General features: G+C 33.9%; 1 long non-coding RNA gene and 1 pseudogene across 1 annotated transcript; both read left to right on the top strand.

The window, feature by feature from the left end:
• Positions 1-1,873: 1,873 nt before the first annotated feature.
• LOC111743551 lies at positions 1,874-7,400 on the top strand. The gene is made up of 3 exons (XR_002781762.1): positions 1,874-2,408; positions 6,236-6,360; positions 7,313-7,400. It is a non-coding gene; the product is annotated as an uncharacterized LOC111743551 (long non-coding RNA).
• Positions 7,401-8,603: 1,203 nt separating this feature from the next.
• On the top strand, positions 8,604-8,722 carry LOC111743594 (annotated as a pseudogene).
• Positions 8,723-10,014: the final 1,292 nt, after the last annotated feature.

Here is a 10,014-nt window from a genome sequence, read left to right as displayed (position 1 = left end):
AACACTGAATCAATACTGCTTTGGGATAGAAGAAAGAGATTACCCTATTAAAGCTACATTATAGCAACATATCTCTCAGACATAATATTTTTCTGCTTGCAGCCAAAGAGGGTTTTGAAACACATATAGGTTTATTTTTGGAGTCGGACATTTGCAGATTATCACTGCTTGCTTGAGAGAGACCCCAAAATCCTAATTGGACCGAAAAGTGAAATACATAGGCAAGCAAATTGTACACTGCACAATTCCAGGGCATGGCATTCACAGAGACAGTGATATGAATGGAGCCTCTGATTTGTGCAACAAAGCAATCTGCATGTTTGGAAGTACTGGAAACATTGTAGAAAAAAATAAAGGACACTTCATTGAAGTGTTAGGTAGACCCATAGTCATCTCATTGTCTTCGAAAGTAATTTGATTTTTCAATTAAGTTTTTTTCTGGAAGCCATGAGTATTAAGAAGTAATCTGAATGAAAAGAGAAAGACAGATTTTCAGTAGGAAATTGATTTCACAATAAATATTCAATTTCACAAAAATACACCATTGAAAATGAGAAAAGTGAATTTAAAACATGGACTTAGAAAGTGTATAAAGAGTAATTAAACTAGTAGGAAATGTAAAGATATGAGATATGATTAAAGACAGGATATGACCCTAGCAATAGCTCACATTGACTAGGTTGAATTCTATCAGTACAAAACACTTAGTGTTGGGTAAACAAATTTTTAAATTCTTCTTAAACACAGTGCTTACTTTATAAGGTAGTAAGGGAAATCACTAGTCTTTCATTATTATGACTGTTCAAAATGTACTAAATGTTCTAGCCAGTACAATTAGCAGAGAAAAACAAATACAAGTTATAAGGATTAGAAAAGAAGAAACAAACTGTATGTATATGCATATGATATGGTTGTTTATACAGAAAAATCCAAAAGACTATATATTGTTAAAATTAAAAATTTAGTAAGGTTGCTAGATATAAGATCAATGTACAAAAAAACCAATCACATTCCAATATACCAACAACAAAGATTTTAAAAATATTATTTTGCAAAGAAATCATTTATAAAAATAACAAACTAGTGTCTAGGAATAAGTCTAATAAAAGATTGGCAAGATTTTAATAAAGAAAATTATAAAATGCTATTGAAATGTCTTAAAGAGGATCTAAATACATGTAGAGTTATACCATATTCATTAAAATGTACACTCAATTCCCTGAAGAATAAACACTCCTAAAATCAACGATAAATGTAATACAATTCCAATTCACCCAACCCAACAGATGTGAGTAGTGGAATAGAATTGAGTTGCTGGTTTTTGAGGTGAATTTGGATCTTCAGGGGAGCCTAATATAATTAATGGTACCCCTGATTTAAAAATATCCCTGTAAAATCTGTTATCAAAAGGATGAATGTTCAGATGTATCCTGCAAATAGAAAAACTATCTTATTTATCAAGAACTGGAATATTTATGTCAACATTAAGAAATTAAGAATGGGATTTCTTGGCAAAGGAATTGCTGTCTCAGTTGCAGCATGGCATTTTTTATCTATGACTCAGAAGGGAAGTCTGGAATACTTGCCCAACACCTAAGATACAGACTCTAGGTTTCCAGATCTAGAGAAGAGAATGTTTTAGCAAGTGTGCCCTGCTACACATGAGAGCACCCAAAGCATCCAGAGATATCTGAATGGCTATACTTCACCCAAAGGCCACTTGTTAAACTATAACAGACACGCCACCTGTTCCTTTAGAGGCCAATAAATGATCTTTGAACAGGGTTGGAGTTAAAAAGTAAACCTATGCTTCACGTTTTTGCATTGTTGTAACTAAAATACAACAACTGACTTGATATAAGTGTGCAGTCAATGTTTGCTTCTAAGATTGGGTCAGTGTTTATCTTTTAAAGGAAGAACACATTTGTTATAAAAAAGGATTTCCAAATAGTCTGATTGCTTTTGAAGCAGCTCTTAAAACTATAGCACCATGTAATCAGCCAAACTTTCTGTACTACAGTTACCTTTACAAGTCTGTAACTGTGAGTTTATGGTATTTTACAAGGAAAGCAGGGTCAGTTGAAAATGCAAGATTATAACTGCTCTTTTGATGAGTTATAACACTGCTTTTTATTAAAAATTATGAATTATGAAGAAGATAAAGATAAAATCTTTGGTCAATAAACTTTTTTTTCAATAGGTCTGAAAGCATTATTTAGAATATGGAAAAATCTCAGACCAGTGATGTCATTGGTGTTTCCTTTCAACATTTTCTTCTGTGTTTCTGGCTCACCCAGCTTTTCCTCTCAAACATCTTTTCTATTGTTCGAAAAAGGGAATAGAAGAAAACCAGAAACTTCATAAAGAGCATGCATGGAAATCTGTTTCCTACGATATAAGCTTTAAAGGTAATTTAGTTTTTTTTACTTTCTTCTTCTGTTGGCTTGTTCACTAGTTGCTAAAAGTGAGTATAATTTGAAAAGAGTGAAAAAAGTAAATATATAGAAGACTTGCATGATCGATTAATTCAATCAAGTTGACATTTATAGAATATTCTATCCAACGATGGGAGAATACACATCCTTCTAAATATAAACCAAGATAGACCATATTCTGGGACATTAAATACACCTTACAAACTTAAAAGAATAGAAATCATACAAAGTATATTCTCAGACCACGATGAATTAAACTACAAATAAATAACGGATAATTGAAAACCTCCAAATATCTGGAAATTAAACAACATACTTCTAAGTAACCCATGGGCTAAAGAAGAAGTCTCAAGAGAAATTTTAGAATATTTTGAATTTAAGAAAAATAAAAGAATAAAATCAAAATTTATAGGGCATAGTAAAATCAACTTGCTTAGAGAGAAATTTATAGCGTTAAATGCATATGTTAGAAAAGAAGAAAGGTCTAAAAACGATAACCTAAGCTTCCACTTTAGGAAACTAGTGAAAAGAAACTGTTTAGCAGGCATAGAAAAAAAGGTTCAATTTGACATACAATCCAGTAAAAGAAATGCAAATTGAAAATATCACTTTTCACATACCAAATTAAAAAATTTGTATTTCTGAGGTATAATATACAGTGCTGGTATGAGTAAATTGAAATAGGCACCATCTATTAGTGGTAGTAGTACAAATTGGTATAACTCTTTTGGAGAAGAAATTTGGCAATGTAGCCTTAAATATACCTTTCCTTTGACCTGATATTTCCATTTTAATGGTTATAAAGAAATAATTTCAAATTAAGAAAATATTTAATTCACATAGAGAGCTATAAAAGTGTTATTTTTAAAGAAAAATTCTGAAAATAGCCCAAGTGTCCAGAAAAGTTTGGCATTAAGTAGAACAGTTAACGGCCATGAAAATTGCTATTTGAAGAGAATTTCTAATAACTTAATAATAGTAAGTGAAAAGAGTATGGAACAAAAATTGTATAAGTAGAAATAAGATCAGAAAGAAATATACCAAAAGGAAAAATGATTTCTTGGGATGATAAGTTTGCCTTTCTTGTGGCTTTTTTATATTTCCCAAAGACCTATGAGGATATAACGATTTTGCTCATGGCTTCGGAGACCAGTGGCTTGGTTACAGTCTCAGCTCTGCTTAGTGAGTCTCTGTTCTCATTTGTAAGATGAGGATGATGATTGAAGTATCTCCCTAGGGTGAGGACTGAAGGTGATAATGTATGTAGAGCATTTAGCACAGGGCCTGCCATACATTAAGTCCTCAATAAACTCCAGTTATTGTTATGGTTATAATAGGCAGAAAAAGTCCTATCAAGAGTAAGCACATTAGGACAGTTTCACTTAGATTTACAAAGGGTCAGTTTCACTTAGATTTACAAAGGGACAGTTTTTATTTCTGTATAGGACTCTATTTATCCCTTTGAATTATATGCATATTCAAGATTTTTTTACTGACGACAGAATATTTTCAGTCTATAAAGGGACATATATCCCTTTGTATCCCACCCCCCAAAAAAGGAGGAGGGGTACATACAGGAAGCTATAGTGTATTTGACTCTCTTGAAGTATTTAAAAGTACTATATTCAGAACCACATCAGTGAGGCTGAGAAAAGAATTCAAAGCTACTGGCTCTAGCTACTTATTATCCTGAGTCTGTAGGTTTTGATTTTTTTTTTTTTTCAGAGTAAGAGATAGTAATCTATACCTCTGCTTTTGCCTATTGGGTGGGTGGAAAGTCAGAGAATATGATAGTTACACAGAGCAAACTTCCTACAGGGTCATTAGTAGAATAGTCATTAGCAGAGAAATCTGCTGCTTCAGAATTCTCTTTAATATAAATTTTAGTATTGCTTTAAAGTGTTAATATAGTTCTACATGCTTTCATAACCAAAAAAGAGTTCTGTCCATAATAGGAATATTATGTATTCTAACAATAATTAATCATTTTTAAAGAAGATGTCTTCTCTGTTTGCAATAAAGCTTGCATTCATTCAAACTTTCCTGAAAGAGGGAGGAAAGTGGCAAAATGATGTACTGTTCCTTTATGATGAAGGAATCTTCTACAGTTATGTTCAAGAGACTAATTGCACGTATAAAAAAGTGCTTAGCCTTCACTAGAGCAATACATTTTTTCAAATTAATTTTGTATTAATTTTGGCTTTAAAGTTTTTGTTCTTTAAGTTTAATAAGGAATATTTCTGTGAATAAATAGCATTTGCAAGTAGAGAAGGTTTAAGGTAGAGCACATTGGAGGTGTTATTTTGAATTTTGCAGAAAAATAAATGAACTTATTTTTATTGTAATCTTTTGTGGCATGGCCTTCCAATTTCTTTTACCACTCACAGGTTTCCAACATGTATTAATACTCTGAAGCTGTTAATCTTGAGCTCTGAGGATGGCATTATGGTTTGACATTGCTTAATGAAGTTCTGATGCTCCTGATAACTGAATCTCTTCTATAATAAGGTCCCTTATACTGAATTTAGGGTTAAAGCAAATCGTGTCATAGATTTGCCCTCTAAATTGTGTTGTAATCTTGTGAAATTTGGAATAAAAATTCCAAAAAAGTGCTTGTGTTTGAAATTGTGGCACAATTTTAGGATTAGAAAGTATCCAGTGAAATTAAGACCTATAGATAAAATCAAATAGAGCATATCTAGCTTAATTAGCAGCTCATATACATTGTCCTGTAGTGTTTATCTTGAAATCCCACTTAATAGACAAAGGTTTTTCTTTTTTTAATCAAATTAGAAATTGATTTAGAAGATTATGGGCTTTTAAATTTTGGTTTTCTAATTTTTGAACAATAGTTTCTTTGATTTTCAACTAAAGAACGAGGAAAATTTAGTAGAACTTTTGTGCTCTCAATGGATGACATAAGAGTACTGGACACAGAGAAGGCTCAGTCACAACTCTGTCACTCAACCTAACTAGCCGTAGAAACTTGAGTAGACTAGAGTCTATGAAATAATAGGTTTTAAGTGTGTAATCTCAATGGAGCTCAGTTTTCTCATGTCCAAAAAAGAGGTTGGCCTAAATAACTTCCAAAGTCTTTTCCTATCCATGATAAAAATGTTTTATCATCACAATTACAAATTAGGTAAAGTTATAATATTGACAGCAAGTGTTCTTAAACTAGTTCACTTCTCTTGGACATGTCATTTCTGCTTATTGTTTCAACTGTATCTTTACGTAAATGATTCTTAAGCCTGCTCTGCTAAGCTCTAAAGCCAGGTTAACTGTCTGCTGGACAGGACTGGCCTGCCATTCTCTCTAAATCAACCTGTTTAAAATGCAGTCAGCCATCTCCTATTGTCCCACCTCCCAAACCAACTAAATTTCTAGATTCTTCTATTCCTGAAAAAAGAAACTGTCATTTTTTTCAACAAACTAGATTCAGAGCCATGAGGTCCTTCTTGACTGCTTCCCATCTTCTGTCATTTCTCATGATTGACAGAACTCTGTAGTCCTGTCGATTCTTTGTTTTTTGATTTTTCTTTCAATTCCTTTCTCTCTTTCCGTTTTCCTATCAGCACCTTGGTTTAGACCCATAATTTTTCATAGAGTAGCTCTTAACCCTCCTTCTAGGTCCTCTCTTTTCTAATTCATTTCATGCCATTTCTAGATAACAACGGCTGTAATCATGTAATTTTCCGACACAAATCAGCCAGATCAGCCAAAGCCTTTAACTGTTTGGCACTAATATACTTTTTCTTCCCCATCTCCCACTGACCCTTATGAATTTCCTCTCCTAATAGATTCTACTCACTCTGCCAGAGGCACTTTGTATATTCACACCTGAGCACTGATGTGACCGTTACCAGCAAAGCTCATCCACACTGGCCACCACATTCATCCACACCAACCCGCTGTTAAGGTCAAGGTAAGTCCACATCCTCCATGTAGCTCTTCTAGCTTCCTGAGCCCACAGTGTTGCACTTTGCTGCAAATAGCCTATGATGTATCACTTTTCAGGTACTGCTTTTTCACAGTCTGCCTTATGTAGCTATATTTTTTAAAATAAAGGAGTAATAAAAATTACATGGTATTGCTGAAAGTTTAGAAACCAGAGAAATAATCATCTTTAATATTTTTATATAGTCCATGCCTTTTTTATATGTATATTTCCTATAGTTATAATTAAAACATAAATATAATTTTGCTTCCTATTTTTTCCCTCACTCAATATATAAGAAAAAAATTATAATTGACAATAATGAAGTAATCCTTGGGAAGTTAGAGGGGAACTAACCCTGTTAGAGGAGAGAGTAAGAAAGAAAGTCATCATAGCAGTTACTGTCTGAACTAAATTTCTGAGGACCTGCGAGAACTAGCTAGAAAGAGAAGAGTAGAGGCCAAGGGCGAGTGTGTGCAGAAGCAAGAGCACGAAGCACTGTTGTCCATCTCAGAGACTGCTGGTAGTTCACTGCAGTCTAGGGAGCCCATGGGAGGAACTGATACATCATAGAATTTGGGTGCCAAGCCAAACAGAATGTCTTCCATGTGTCAATGATGGGAAGCCGCAGAATATGTTAACAGGTGCTTGGGCCAAGTACATTGGTGAAATTGCTGACTCTTGATGACGTATATAGCTAGTTGTCTACCTAACATTTTAACCTTCTTTTCTTTCTAATAGAAGCCTGATTTTGTTAAGGGTGGCAATGTGCCCAGTCAAAATAATCACCTCCTCAGACTTCTTCATGGTCTGGAGAGGCCCATAATCCAGTTCTGGAAAATTAAATACGAGTATGTGGGTGAGGTTGCTGAGAAAGCCTTTTAAGACAGCTGGCATATATCTTCTTTCCTTTCCTTCTTTTTCCATTTCTCTTGCCTAGAATGGGGACGCAAGTCCCAGGGGTGGAGCAGGCAGGCGTCTTGTGACCATGAGGAAGAAAACCACATAAGTCTTGATGACTTCACTCAGCAGCTGCACTTGCACTGGACTGTCCACCTCCTGGCTTCTTGTCATGTGAAAAAAATCAGTCTCGATCTGGTTAAGCTACTGAGTTGGGTGAACTCAACCTAATTGCAACTGAATGCAATCATATCTAATATAATATTATGTCCATTTCTTAGAGATTTGCAATGAACTTAGCATATTAAAAATTCTGAGAAATCCTATTTAACTTTATTTAACCTAAAGTTATTTGACCACGGAATCTCTTTTCCTCAACATACTTAGTATATCTCACTAAACACGAGTGTTTTGCAGTTTAGAAAATGTTACTTTTTGTGTTGAACCAGTAGGTGAATACTTGAGACATTCTACAGGATAGACGATGCAGGAGGAGTAACATGTTAGGGGAGAAAGATAATGAGCTTAGTTTTGAATGTGTTGAATTTGAGGTATCTACAGCTGTCCATTGACCATTGGATATGCAGCTCTAATGCTCATGAGTGAGATTTGGAGGTAAACAAGGTAGGTGGTGGTTAAATCCATGGCTCCATAGGTTGAGCTGTGATTGTTAAGGTAGAAAACATTTTGGAGTGTTTTTACCAATAAGAACATTGGCAGAATCCTTCCTTTAACTGCCTTGCTACACCACCTCCCTCAAAAGAGGAAATGGAAAGAATACTCCACTCAAAGTCAGATACATCAGAATTCAAATCCTGACTTGTTGCATTTACTTAGCTATGTGAGCTTGGCTCAGATATTTAACTTCTCTGATCTTCAATTTCCACATCAAGGGGTTGACAACCTAACCTTAAAGAGTTGTGAGAATTATATTCAACATTGTGCCCAGTAAATTATAGCTGTTCCATCAGTGCCAGTTCCCCTCTCCCTCTAGCTAGGGAAGATCTGTTGCTTCTTCCTTTCCTCTCCCGCGTAGTGCCTTTTATAGATGTATGGCAGCATTTAAAATTAAGCCAGGACAACGATTTAGCTTCTGACTATTAAATATCTATGTATAACTGAAGTTGAAATTCCAGGGCAGACAAATACTATATGATTTTACTTACATGTGGAATCTAAAAAATAAAACAAACGAACAAACAAAACAAAACAGAAATAGATGCAGACATAGAGAACAAACTGATGGATGCCAAAGGGGAGGAGTTGGGGGGATGGTCAAAAAGTCAAAAAGGATTAAGAAGTACAAATTTTCAGTTAAAAAATAAATCTTGGTCTATGGCCATACCACCCTGAATGTGCTCAATCTCGTCTGATCTCGGAAGCTAAGCAGGGTCAGGCCTGGTTAGAACTTGGATAGGAGACCACCTGGGAAGACCAGGGGCTATAGGCGTTAATAAAAAAATTATAAAGAAACAATAATAAAAAAGAAAGAAAGAAAGGTGGCTAAGAATGCATCAATGTAATAAAACCAATTTTAAAAATAAATAAATCATAGGGATGTACTATGTAAGATAAGGAATATAGCCAATAATAAAATAATAACTTTGTATGGTAGCAGATGGGTATATAAATATCATATCACTATTTTATACACCTGAAACTAATATTGTATGTTAACTATAATTTAAAAACAAATAAAATTTTTAAAAGGTAAAATAAAAATCGAAAGAATCACACATATACGAAAATATCCCAGGGCAGATCAAAACAGATTTTATGTACATGATGGATTTGTATTTCACTATATTATGTATTTAACAAAACTTAAAGTGCTTCATGTGTGTCTTGCTCTTTTCTACCACTTTATAAATATTAACTTATTTAATATTCATAATAATTTTGTTCATTGGGTACTATTATTATTCCTATATGGCAGATAAGGAAATAACTGCACCAAGAGGCTAAATAACTTTCCCACAGTCACATAGCTAGTAGCTGGCAGAGACAGGATTCAAATCTGGGGAGTCAGACCTCATAGTCCATGATCCTAACCTCTACACCACTATGTAAAAGATATAAATAAGTAAAACCAATCATTCATATTGTTTACTGTTCTTTTATCCTTATGAGGTCTTTGGTAATTGTTCCTTTATCTATTTCCCTACATTTAAGAAAAGTAGTCATTTGATTCCAAGCATCTTTTCATCAATGTCAGAAATAGCAATATACATAGAAAGTTTTAACAAAGAGCTATGTTGAAGAGAAAGCATTTAAAATTTGTGTCAATACTGTGCTGTCTAGAGTAGCTATCTCTGTAAAAATGACAAAATTGTTCTTGTTTATTTAAACTTTCTAGGTTCCATATAATTAATTTAAACATGAGAGAGCATGTATAGTTTTTTTTTTTTTTTTTTTTTAAAGGAAAGTACTGCTTACCTTCTTGGAAGAGTACACGTATTGTCAATAGCTTTCACTCCCTTCCTAGGAATGAGCAGCTGTAGCCAGGAAGCACATGAAATGAGAAACAGTGCCAGTGGCAGAAGGCTTAGATTAAAGCTTAAGGAAATTCCCAAGATGATGTTTTTAAAGGGCATTTAAAGGACATAGACCAGGTAGAAAACTAAATATAGGATTATTTCAATAGAAACAATTCTCCATTTCTTTCTCTCCCAATAGTCTTCTAGTTCAAAGAGAGATAAGATAGTATTTGTAGAAAATTGATGAATAGGCAATGATTTTTTT

This window comes from Pteropus vampyrus, unplaced genomic scaffold, assembly GCF_000151845.1.
Source record: "Pteropus vampyrus isolate Shadow unplaced genomic scaffold, Pvam_2.0 Scaffold116, whole genome shotgun sequence".
NCBI classification, from domain to species: Eukaryota; Metazoa; Chordata; class Mammalia; order Chiroptera; family Pteropodidae; genus Pteropus; species Pteropus vampyrus.
Note: the sequence above shows the minus strand (reverse complement) of the source record. Positions and strands in the feature narration are given on the sequence as shown.